The following is a 13,212-nucleotide window of genomic DNA, read 5'->3' as shown; positions in this document are numbered from 1 at the left end:
GAGAAACGGGGCTAAAGGAGGCTTTGTCTTACTTTAAGTGGAGAACAGCCATAGCGGATCAGTTGATGCTGCTTTGGCAAGGAGCGGAGCCCCCGTCTTCCCCTCTTTGGTCAGGAATCTCCATGCTCCGCCAAAGCCTGGGTTTCATAACCAGCTAGAAAGCTCTTGTGGGTTTCCACGGGCCTCAGCTGAGCCGTTCACAGAGGCAGAAAGGGAAAAACATAGGTGGCAACCAGTACTACATGCCCAGCAAAGGGCTTTTTCGCCCTTCTTCATCTGGTTTATGGTGGGACCAGTGTAATTTGCCTTTTCTCTTCACTGCGCGAAGGGAGATGCGCTGGGGAGTGGAGTGTCTCTCTGCTCCGCTCACCTTGGTCTGCCTGGATGTGGTTTCAGAGGGATGTGAATTGTCCCTTGGTGCGGAACAGATCTGGCAAGATGGGGGGGGGCAACTGCTTCTCAGAAAGATTAAGTGTGGGAACATTTTTGTGCAGCTTCAGCTTCATGTGGCCTGAAGAAAGCACTTTGTGGACGTTCCTTGTTGCGTTGGCCAGAAATGCACGTTAGCAGCGCGGGACGTGGCTGGCTTCTTTGCTTCCTCTCATTTTATCCCAGCATACCTCTGCTTCATGGATGACCTGCTTCTCTAATTAAAACTGAAGAAAAAGGAGGACGAGGAGGGCTGCCAGGGGAGTGGGAAAGTGGAAATAAGATGAAGGTCCATTGATTTGCTGTTGGTCAAATGGCTGCTGTGCCTCTGCGGACCCCAGTGGGAGACACATCACTGAAAATGGGATGCAGGAGCGAGAAAGTGATCTTCCACACATCTGGGGACCCCTAATTCTGCTGGGGATTTTGAAATGCAGATGAAATACATGGGAAATCCCACCTGCAGGTGGGTGCAGACTTCCCAAAGCTGGCGCACCAAAGCCTTCCCAGGCCTGGGAACAAGTGTTCAGAGGGCAGTGGCTTTGCTGGTCTAGGTTTTGTTTTCCCTTACGCTCCTGAAAATCCAGAACAATCCCACTGACGGCTCTTGGTCACCTAAAGTTTCTGCTTAGACGCAGCGTTTGAAAATGTGGTCCACTGTGGAGGTAGCTGCCACGTGTGCTTATTTATGTGTTTCTGTTCTCACCTCCTCCTTGCTGCTCGCCACTCGCGAGCCTGGCAGGTTGTCAGGAGCTGGGCTGCTCTTACCTAACACTGCACCAAAATCGGTACGAAAGGATTTGGAGGAATCCATGGCTGGAATCACTATTCATCCTTAAATTCCCTTTGGTTTCTCCGCGCAGCTCAGGCACGCTGTTGCGAGCTGCTGCTTCGCCCTGGGGCGTCCTCTCCCTGTGGGCATCCCTTGGGACCGGGCGTAACGTGGAGCACGAAGTCTCCAGCCGCGCCGCTCGGTGAGTGCTGCCGCAGCCGCCTGCAAGAGCAGCATCTCCCAGCTCCCCGAGAGAGCGTGGCCAGAGTTCAAACCTGTATAATTAATGGCAATTATCCAGTTGAGGCAGTGGGTATGAAACTGATTTAACTCATCTGAAATCCTCAGCCTGAGTCGCCGCGTCCTCGGCTCAGCAGAAATTGCACCCGTGTCCAGAGGATGCTGTGGGGTGCACCCAGCAGGGAGGTGGGCAGGGTTCAGCGCGGCGCCCGCAGCGCTTTGGGTGCCGGCGTGAGCTGGTTTAAAACAAACGTGACCCCCCTGTGTGTCGCAGCACAGACAGACCCAAAGCGATGGAGCCAGGCTGTCTCCTACACCCGTCTCCTTTGGTGATAAATAGTGAGCGTTTCGGTTCCGGTGCAGTGATAAATCTAAGGGCTGCGTATGATAGCGTACACAATAGTGGTTTTTAGCCAATAAATTGGGCTTTTACGTAAATGCTTCCATACGCACGTACACTGTCAGGTGGCAGGTGAGACAGGAGAGTCAGAAACATTATTCTGCGGAGAAAAGGGAGCCTTGGAAACTTGCCACTTTTGTTCCAGTCTCTGCTCTCCGGGAACTCAATTTTTGCCTTCTTTTCCTCCATGTTTTACTTCACGTGATTTTTTTGCCTTTTAAAAATAGATGCCTCATCTGCAGTAAGAACACCCTGCGCGGGTTTGCGCAGCGGGCGGGATTCAGCCCAGTGCGAGCCTGGGATGGGGTGAGACTTCAGCATCGTGTGGGCTCCGGGTCAGGCAGCCGGGCATGGGGGCTGATGTTAAACTTCTGCCTCAGAGGGAACGGCTGTGGGCACGGGCAGTCTGTTTCTTCCATTTAAAAAGAAAAAAAAAGATGAGAGGACGCGTCCACCCTGCAGCCGCAACAGCTTTGGTTATCCAATGAAGCATTTAGGGTTCAAATTTGTCGTTACACCTTGTTACCGAATTCCCGTCCTGCCCTCCCGTTCCCTTCCAGGGGATGCTTACCACTGAGTTTTGGCGGGTTTGGGTTTATTATAAAGAAATTAATGTGCTTTTTGGGAAAGGAGTACAAAGGTAAACTATGGGCAGAAAGTGAAACCTGATTGCGTGTGGCCTCGGACAATGACGGCACACCCCAAAAGGGAATGAGCGTTGTAAAGTGGAGAGGACTGTACTGGTCCTTTCAGCTCAAGCACTCAGCGCTGCTGTGTTGGATCCAGCTGTGGCAGAGGGACAGACCTCGCGTTTCCATCCAGATGTGTCAGACAGGACTCACGGCCAGCCACTGGGAGACACATCAGCTTGGCCAGGATGTGCCCCATGACAGTAGCCATCACACCAAAGCTGGAGTGGGGAAGAGATGCTCCATGTGAGGATCTACAGACCCGCGAGGATCACACCAAACCTTCTCGTGGCACCTCCTGACACTCAGTGGTTCAGCACACGCAGCGTGCCCAAGCCCACCATGGGGACAGGTCCGCTCCTGTTGCACCCACTGCAGGTAGCCAAGGAGGAAAAGCCGATTTCAAGGCCAAGAGGCAGTATTTTAGAAGGAAAGTAGTTTATGAAAGTTTATGCACACCTGAAGGTTTTACCCAATGAATGTATCTTGAACGATCACAGCTTCTCCTCTGTAGCTCCATGGAACACTCTTCCCAACCCAACTGCCTTTTTCCAGATAGTTCAGCCTAAACCACAAGCATCCGGTGACAAAGCAGGAACATCTCCAGAGAAGCAGAAACCCCGCTGGGGCTCAGAGAAGCCCCACGCACCCGCACAGCCTGCTTCTCTGCACCCTCCACCGAAGGCAAAAGCCTTGGTGGCCTCCAGCCCTCGGGCTCGCCTTTCACTCCTTTTCTGACATCGTTTGACTTCTCTGCACAGAGTTCCCCCTGTGCTAAGCCTGCTGTGAATTTAACTTTTCTAACACGGGGTGAGGAAGGGACCAGCGAGAGCTGCTCCGGGGTAACTCCATGCACAGATGGATTTACACCACAAGCTCCCCAGGATAGGGCTTTGCTCCGGGCAGTGCCTTCATGGGAGATGCTTCACCCCATCTCCTGGCTCAGTGACCCCCCCTCTGCAGAGCTGTCCTACCTTGCCACTTCTCCCAACACAACCTCAAACAAGCGTTGGGTATTTTTTTTTCTTGGTAGCATGTAGGTCACTGGAGAGCCTTAGGGACCTGACAGCTGACATTCATCCTTGAGTCTGGATCCGTGCGTCAAGCTTTCTGGAAGCGATAGAAGTGTAGTTGCTGGTGAGACTGACTGCCTTTTGTGTGGCTTCAATTAAATGTCTTTCTCGGCATGGGATAGTTGCCAGAGCTCTTTATTTTTTGTTGTTGAAAGAAATGGTTTTATATAGATATATGTAGAAAAAAGTCCCACCTGGCTTTTTGGAAGGGTTTCAGCTGGAATGTAACAGATCCCATATTCTTCTATAAAAAGGTGAGCCGTATTTTTCAGCTGAACTTTTCTCCCTTTTATAGCTGTGATTTGGCACGCAGGAGGCATCAGCAGCGGCAAGGTCGCCGGCCTTCCCCAGCTGAGGAAGGAAAGCTGCGGCACGTGCCGGGAACGGCAACACAGGGGCAGCTGCCGAGGACAAGCCTGGGGAGGAGACGTGAGCTGTGGGCTGATCCCCGAGACCTGCTCGCTCCTGGGGTCTGCGCAGGAGCTTTGGGGTGGCTCCAAGACCCCAGGAGATGCCTGTCCTGGCTGCTGTGGAGCCTGTCCTGCCGATGAGATGCCTTCAGAGCCATGAGCTCCGGAGAGGACCCATGGGGACAGTCATGGCAGAGCATGTGCTCCTTCTCCCAGCCTTTATTTGCTTTGTCTTCACTGCTCTTTTAAAGCAGGCTAACACCATCTCTCTCTCTATTTTAACAACAGTGTAAGCATGGGCAACAGGTTAAAGCAAGGCAAGCAGCCACCGTTGCCTCTGTTTTCTTTCTTCCTTCACGTTTTTAAATTTTGGTTGCTCAGATGACCTTTTCCAGACCTGTGTGTCCTCCTCCCTCGTGATCCATGCTGCCTGGTGTCCCCAGGTGCTTCAGTCCCCGCTGCCCTCTGCGGAGGAGGAGGAGGTGGTACAAGCCAGCAGCCCTTTGCGCTGGTGTTACATTGCTCGGCTGCAGATGCGTTTTAATTAATTTATTAAACTATTTTTTCTCGAGGTTGCACCTATTTTTAATATGCATTTACTTCTCGAGGGTGCACGTTGCAGTCTCTTCCCAGCCCCAGCTGGCGAAGCAACCTGCCCGGTCCCATCCAGACTCGCTCCTTCCAGCGGCAGCAGGCGATGCCAGCAACGCTCCCAGGAGCCGCAGCACCTCGGCCCAGTGTAACATTTGCATGAGAAAGCAGGGAGCGGTGAGGAAATGAAATCCAAAGGCAAAGAGGTGTGGAAATGAAATCCAAAGGCAAAGAGGTGTGAGTCACTTGGTGAAACTGCAAGTACCGCTGCTGAATTCCCTGGGGCTTAGAACTGAGGAGTGACTGGAAATCGTGGGGTGCAGGCAGGCAGGGTGGCGAGAACACACTCCATCCTTGTGTGCTGGGAGCTCGGCCATGCTGACGAGCTCATTTCTCTTTGGTGTTTTATATTGTGCTCTGATTAATATGGAATTTGTCATATATGCCCATGGTGGGTGACGGCGCATCCCCGTGATTTTACTGGTCCTGCTCTGAAAATGCCTTTTGGGCTGCAGGGTGTCCCTGGCTCTCCTGGGAGCACGAAGCGATGCTTTAAATCCTCCGCTAGCTGCTCCCAGGTTCTCCAAAGCACAGCCTTTAAATGCTGTGCCGTCAACTGCTTGATTAATTAATGCTCTTCTGTTTCACTTGTTTGATGATGATATTCAGTGATGTGACTGAAACTCACCTCCCAGGGCGGAGAAAGTCTCACGGACTGGAACAGGCTGGACGTGTATTTTTGGTAAAACAGTATTTTCAGCTCAGGACTTGAAGTTTCTGGTCATTTCCTCGTCTCAATCTGAGTCACACACCAAGTCCTTTCTGTTGTTGATTGCAGATGTTGAAGGTTACAATAATCCGGGAGTTAAGTGCTCGGCTTTTGCGGGGAGGAGGAAGCGAGGAGCAGGACGAGCTCTCACTGCTCCTCGGCACCTCCTCCTCACCCGAGCTTATGCCAAATCTTCCAGGGTGCTCAGGTTTATATATATTATTATAGAAATAATGTATTGGAAAAGGCACATGGCAGGATTTAAGGCCATTCTGCGTTATTGCTTGGCTCAGATGAAAGAGGTGGGGGATTGGCCCTGTTGTCCCAGCCAGGGGATGAGTGCGGCAGGACTGTCTGTCCATCTGTCTGTCCATCCCGGGCTCCCGCTGGCTGGTCCCAGGCTCCAGCAGCAGGAGGCTCACGGCACTGGAGGAGCTGGGGGGGCTGCAGTGCTGGGTGGTGAGCCAGGGTGCCCTCCTCTACCGCCACTTCAGCAAATATTCCTTAATGTGGCTTCTCGCCTCTGCCTGCAGGCGAGGATTTAAGCCAGAAACGCTGTCAGTCGGGTTTGTCCTGCCAGTGTCAGCTCACCTTGGAGGTGTCAGCCCTGCAACGGTGCTTAATCCCCAATGCACCTCCACAGCCTCCCAGGATGGATGCCGGCACCTGTTCAGGCTGGATCCTAAAAGCTGGATACCCTGGTGTTTCCCTCCTTCCCCTTACGCCCCAGATTTCCAAACTCTTCATCAGTCAATAGACATTCAGAGCATTGAGAAGTTTCAACACAGGGATGGGGCAGGGGGCTGCGGGTTGCCAGCACGCCGGGCTTGTGCCGCAGTGCCAGAAGGGAGCAATGTGGCTGTGGTCTGGTATTTGCCTGCTCTGCTCTGTGCTGGGACAGACTGGTGTCCCCCGGCAGAACCAGCTGTGTCCAGGAGGATGCTCGCTGCCGGAACTGGGGAGCTGCTGGAAAATCTCTCTCCCAAGCCCAGCAGCACCAGTTTGCCGCAGGCGGGGGGAGCAGGCTGAGCTCTCACGGTTAGGCAACGTGCTCTTCTCGCTCCGGTGCGTCCGTGCTTAACTCACCGGCAGTCGAGAAAGAGGACACGTGTGGGGACGAGTGTGTGTGGCAATGCGGGGCCTTCCCAAAGCATCGGGCTCTCGTGTTGGGCCGGGGCGGCAGATCTGGAAAGGACCAGACAGGCTGTCAGGAGCATTGAGCATCAAAGATGCCGTGCAGCCGCTGGAGCTTTAGGGCTGGGGTTTTTTTCTTGCTGGGGGTGCATCCCAGGGCGTAAAGCCCCCATTTCTGATGCATGGAGGTCCACAGCCCTCCTGGTGTGCCGGGGGTGGGAGCAGCAGGGATACAGGGACCATATGGCAGCGGGGCCACCCCCTCATGGTGCTGACTGCCGGCTGCATCGCCATAATCACCCCCAGCTTTGGAGACACCAATTTTTGCCGGAGGGAAGGGTGGGATTCCCTGCAGAGCCCAGCTGGGCAGAGGTGCCCGGATGCCCTCCCTCCCCACCTCCCTTTGGGGATTGCAGAGCCCGTTGGACCATTGTGCAACCCAAAAAAAGAGGTTTTCCCACTGGTGGGGGGCTGCGCCTGCCCTCCAAGAGCGGTCAGTCCAGCCAGCTCCCTTCCTGCTCTTGCAGGAGCAAAAAATTCAACACTGAAAATGGAGCTGACGACAGCGGTAATTGCTTAGAGGCAGCATGGTGGCCTGGGGCCGGGGGCACGGCACACCATGGGGTTTTAAAAACACAGATGAGTGCCTGGTGGGATATTTTGCCAGCTCAGAAGGAGATGGGAGAGGGGTCTTGCGCTGAGCCGGGGAATACGCTGCACAGGCGGGTTTCTGGAAGCAGCACAAGTTGAGCTGGTAAATTATAAAATGCCACGCTCGAGGTCTGTTGTATAACGTCCCTTTACAGAACCTGGGAGCTAAATATAAAAGAGAGTTACGTTTTGGGCTGGTGTAAAATGGTGCTCCAGAACGGGTTTGTGTGGGAAGGAGTGCTCTGCAGCGCTGCGAGAAGCGGAAAGGCTTTCAGGACTCTGGGTTCGCTCCCAGCCTCCGTCGCTTGTTTTCTCTGCAACCTTGTGAGAAGCATTTGCTCCCCGGGTCTCAGTTTCCCTCTCTTTAAATCGTGAACAATAAAACCTCCATCTCTTTGCAGCTGCGTTGTCAAGATTATTTCATGTTTCCAAAGTGACCTGAGAATCTATAGAAACCTGAACAGTATATCATTATCCCCATCTAAACTTGGCGCATAATATCAGCGAGCCAAATTCCCCTCCCACACTGGAGGAGAAGGGGCTGTGTCAGCGTAGCCTAGAGGAAAATTCCAGCCACTGCTCCTAACCAAAAAATCTAGAAGAGAAAAGCCTTTTCGGTCTGAGACCATTTTGTTTTCCTTGAGGAAGTTCCATCCTTCATTAGCTCCGAGCAGAAGGATCAGCAAACTCGGCTCATGCCAAAGTGCGGAGGGGGTTAACGGGAGTTTTGGGTGGCTCGTCCTTCCTCTCCGGGATGCTAATAGTGATGCTGGGCTCCTGCAGGACTTGCTGTGCCATCACCAGCTCTTGCAACTTGCAGGTGACAAAGCCAGGAGCATCTCCCATGGGAAACACAAGTGGCAGCGGAGCAAAGTGAAATGCAGAGAGATGCTGTACGTGCTGGGATCCAGCCTGCTTGGCAATGACTGAGGGACATTTTGCACTCCGTCTGCTCCCGCCCTTTTTGTCTTCAGCTGTATTTTCACCACCAAACCCGGTGTGGCCCTCAATGTCCGTCTCTGCTCGGAGGATGCTCCCTCTGGTCCGTGTTCTCCATGAAATGCTGGGAAGAGCCCAGCCCGTCTTCCTTCTCCTTCCTCTCTGCACACAGAGTGAAGACCGTAGATGCTTGGCAGTCACAGAGGAGCTAGGAGGATTTTCAGGTCAGAGTTGACCATTCAGTTTGGGGGCTCAGAGAAGCCAGGGACAGGCTGAAGGCCAGCAGAAGCATGAGACATCAGAGGAAAGCCTGGTTGGGATGAGCAGGGGATGGTGCTGCCGCAGCCTTGCTCCCGCAGTGATGGAGGGATGCAAAGATTGAACTAGGATCAGCCCAGTTCAGCTTCTCTCTCAGCCTAGAGGGAGCAAATGGAGGGCCTGCCCTGGCCAGTGGGACCAGGGAGCAGCTCACCTGGGCTCATGTCAGCTGCTTATTTCCCCGCCCCAGGACAGATCATGCCCCATTCAACATTCAAGGGTTGCCTGAAGATGGGAGAGGGGGATACCGCTGCATCCCCTCTCTTTTGCTAGGATGTAGGTGATGCAGAGCATCCGGCCCCTGAGCAGAGGCAGAAATGGGGATGTAGGAGCCCTGGGAAGCCTCAGCAGCCCCCTTGCAGCCCCCCCCGCTGTGCAGTGCCCATCAGGAGCCTTGTTTCGCAGCCCGTGCCTGGCTGCATGGCCGGGAACTGGCCAAAGCGGATGCTTGGCCCCTCCAGGTACCATGTGCCATATCTTAAAACCACCTGATCAGCCAGGCCTGATCCTGCGCCTGTGAAAGCCATCCGAATCGCTGGAAAAAATGTGTTCTGACAGGATGGAGATTTGCAGGGGAGTTGCCAAGCAACTGGCGCAGCTCTGCCGCCGCCTGCTCCTCTCCTCCCTCTGAGCAGGGAGCGGGCAGGGGATGCTGCATCCCTGCATCCCTCTGCCCGGCCAGCCCAGCACTCCCTGGCCATGCCAGCCTGCCTCTGCCTGCCCAGGGAGGTACCACTGGGATAGTGTTATGTTTTGAGAAAACCCACAGCAGTTTATTGTTGTTGAAACAATTATTCTATCGCCCAATGTCCCCTCCCCACCCGGGAAGGGGAATTGGGGAAAGCAAGGAAACATGAGGGTTAAAATATAAATAGACTTAATAGGATAAGACTAAATAATTAACAATAATAATAAAGAACCAGTATTGATCCCAATACTGATATAAGATATACAAGGATTGTACTCAGCCAATCATATCAGCAGGAAGCTGTGCACTCCCAGCAGGGGACAGCAAATGTGGGACACTGCGAGTGCTGCGGCTTAGGGAGGAAGGGAGAAAGCCGGTACTGGGGCAAGAAGTTCTCTGGGCCCCCACCACCAAGGAAGAGAGAGAACTTCGCAAACCTTCTGATTTATATTGAATGTGACATTCGTGGCACGAAATAATCCTGTTGGCAGCTTGGGTCAAGTGCTCAGGCCTCGCTCCTCCTCATCCCTGCATCTGGCTAACTCAAAAACACCGAGACCTTGAATCTCACATAGCCTAGCTGACTATGAAGTAAGTATTTTCACAAATTCAGACAGTAGAGTCTTCTAAAAGTGTGCTTTTCCCAAGCATTAGAAGAGAAGTTAGTCCTGTGTCGCTCAAACCAGGACAGAAAGGCAGGGACCGCTTATGGCTTGATGGGACAGGATGCTCCTGGCCGGTAGGGATGGCCACTCCTGACCCGACCCATGGTAAATCGTCATCAGCAGCAGGGTCAGAAACAGGCTGTCTCTTCCAACCCATCTCCGAGCTGTGCAGCTTCCTTTTGAACCAGTCGCAGAAATGTGTGCTAACACAGAGCAAAACACCCAGGAGGACTCATTATAACCCGACTTTGATCAGTGTCACCTCTGCATTTCCTTGGGAGTCGCTTCAGATTGGCACTAAGAGAAATATGCAGACCGAACCCTTGGGGTTTTCTTTTTTAAAGCTTCAATTTCAATCAACTCTTGAGTAACAACCGCCTGTTACAAAAAACAGCCGATGTCCCTCGTAAAGCCTTGGACCTGCAGTGAGGGGCATGAAGCAACGGCTGACGGGAGGGGAGGCAACTAATAGCTGCGATCTTGCAAAAGATCAGTTGCTGAGCGAGCGGCAATAAACAGCAAATCCAGCCAGCTCGTAGAAATGGCAAATGGACCAGACTGTTCAGAACAAACTGTTCCTTCTTCAGAGAAAGGCTCTGGTGCCGGTGGTAGGCTGGGAAAGCGGCTATTCTCGGCATGAAGCTGGTCTGAAATTCTGCTTCAGAAAAATGGCAGGGCAAAGACAGGGTAATTACCAGGAGACGTGTCCTAAATCAAATAAAAAGGCTGCAAGTGGCTTTGGTGGGCTGACTCTTCTCCCGGGAGGTTTGTGCTGAAGGAGCCCTGCTCTGCCTCGTCCCATGGACCTGCTTCGCTGCCGTGCCCACAGCTTTCTGCTCCAGCATCCAAACCGATGCTCGGGCAGGGAAACCCTCCTGATCCACCTCGGGTCGGCAGCCTGCGTTTGTCTGTGCACTTTGCTGTCTCATACCATCATCTCTTTAATCGGGCATTAATGTCACTGAGCCAGAAGAAGAGCAGTTGGTGCACCCAGTTTCTTGCTGTGATTGTTGTTGGAAGGGGACACCCCAGAGTGTGCAAACCTCTCCCATAAAGCCAAAACTGGGGAGACAGAAAGGTCTGGGGGTGTCCATATTGACACCATGCGAGGCTGGACCTGGGGTGCAATCCCTCCAGGCAGATTTATTTCAGTTGTCCTGCTTTCCTTGGGGCTTGTGGGCTCCCCCAGGACCTTTTGCTCCGGTGCCCAACCCAGAGATCAAGTAGCCTTCATTTGATTTGGAAAAGAAAACTAAAAGAAGATAAATGGAATGCAGATGGTGCAAAACACCCATACAGCAGTTTAATTAATTGCCTTTAAATGTTAATTCAAAATAGTTTCCCTGAGTGATCTCATATAGGCAAATCCTCAGTTGCCTTAAGCCACTTCCAGAGTGTGTTCAACTAATAAGGTATTCTTAGTCCTGATCAAGCGCAGTGCACGGGATGGTAATCAGGAATGATTAATTGGAAATAGCTCTTCTAAAACAGGCTGTACTGTGCTACCCAGCTCTGCCCAGAGCTGACGGGGAGCCTTTGGAGGGCACAGGGAAGGGACTCCCCCCGTGAAGTGCTGCTTTCTCAGCCACAGATCGCCCTCCCACCCCTCTTCCCAGTGCTCTCCAGCAAGATCTGGCACGGAGGGTTTCCAGCACGGCATCTAGATCGGCCAACAGCCTTCCCTGGAGGAGAAGGGGATCTGGGAGGTCACAGCAGGAATTTATTAGCTCGGCTTGGCCATAGCCAAGCTCTCCGCTGGACCTTCAGAGCTATTGCATTGCATATCCCGCCCCTGAGCAAGACTGCCTCCAGCTCGGGTTTTATGCTGTAAGAGGGCTGTGTCCCTCCAAAACCGCTGAGGGATCAGCAGCCCTGCTAAGAGCGTTACTTTGTGCAGCTTTGCCTAATTCACAGCGAAAAAAAATCTCTGCACAGAGAACACCATTCCCGGTCAAGCAAGACCCCGTGTGACAGCAGCTTCTGCGATGGCTCTGTCCTTGACTCCTCTGTTCTCTTCTCTTGCTTGAGCTAAAATCTTCCCGCGGAGTATGAGTGCTTGCTACGTGCCAGGTTTGACCTCAGGGCAGTGAAATTTTCGGAGGTCTTTTCTTGCTTTCAGACGGCAGCACGTCCTCAGCTATTTTGCTTCTGTGTTTTCCCGCCCGCGGCGGCAGCCTTTGAGCAGTAATTCAGCACGGCATACCTGCTGCCTTCAAAGGCGTCTGGAAGTTAACACAGAGGGATGAAGCAAATCCATGTTATTAGGCTCTGCCGGAGGGGCCGAGCCTGCAGTGGAAAAGAGTTTTACTTTCCCAAAGTCAAGGCCTGGGGAACTTGCTCCTACAATGACCCTTTAAAAAATACCAAGTAATGCCACAAAGGAGTCGGTTCACTGCTGAAAATCACATTCCGCTTAGTGTCAGCAATTCAGAAGAAACCCATCTGCAGGAAATTATGATGACAATTTCCTCTCTGAGTGAAGAGAAATTACAGCTGTAATTCCTCTTCGCTGCAAGCGAGGAGGCAGCGAACAGCCTCCTCTCCCCTTATTTAATACCAATTACTCTTAAAACTTGGAGCCATGTGCCCATAGAGACATCTCTATCCCACGGTGCTATCTAGAGGCCGTTGCGGCTGCACTCTCAGGCTGTCAAGAAAAACATACCCAGAGGTGAAAACCAGCTACTTTTGTGCTATTTTGTTGTCTCTAATGATAGATACGCGCTTGTCATTTTTACACTGTAAATTTTCAGTGTGAGAAGGGTGGCCTGCTGCATGCTCGTAGAGTGTCTGGCATGTTTGGCTCTCATTTTGTTGCGATTTTAGGTGTCAAATGAGGAAAATAGCATCAGAAGTTTGCGGTGTTGTTTCAGATGCTGGGCACAAGAGCCGTCTCTCCCCGAAGGGTGCGTGCCAAGGAAGGGCATGCAAGAAGAAGGGGTATTTTGCGGGGGGAGAATGGCTTTGCATTGGAAGACTAGACGGCGTGTATTTTGAAATAAACCTTTTCTGTAAGGGACAGATGGAGCAAAACTGAGGCCAGTTGCAAGAGGCTGCAGGTCTGCAACTCTTGATGTGTTTGCAGTGCTTTTAGGACCAAAAACTGGTCTTGCCCATTGAAGGCTGGTATGGTTCCCACACATATGAAGGTAACCATTCATCAGAGGAAAGAAATAAAAACCTGGGTAGGGAATGTGCTCATGGGAGGCCATTCCCAAGCCAAGTCTGACTCCCAAGCCAAGGTATCGCTTCAGGTCCACAGCATGACATCTCAGCAAAGATGGACCTTTCAGATGTCTGAATTCGGGACCTCTTCTGTAAGGTTTTGCCACTGGACTGCTGGTTGAGAAGATCTTTCCCTATCACCAGCTGCCTTAGCAGTTGTCAGCATCTTCCTGCTCCTCCCAGCGCTCCTGCTGGAGCTGACGGGAGTTTGATTATGAT

The sequence above is a fragment of the Rissa tridactyla genome, chromosome 13, assembly GCF_028500815.1.
Source record: "Rissa tridactyla isolate bRisTri1 chromosome 13, bRisTri1.patW.cur.20221130, whole genome shotgun sequence".
Lineage (NCBI taxonomy): Eukaryota > Metazoa > Chordata > Aves > Charadriiformes > Laridae > Rissa > Rissa tridactyla.
This window is presented reverse-complemented; position numbering follows the sequence as displayed.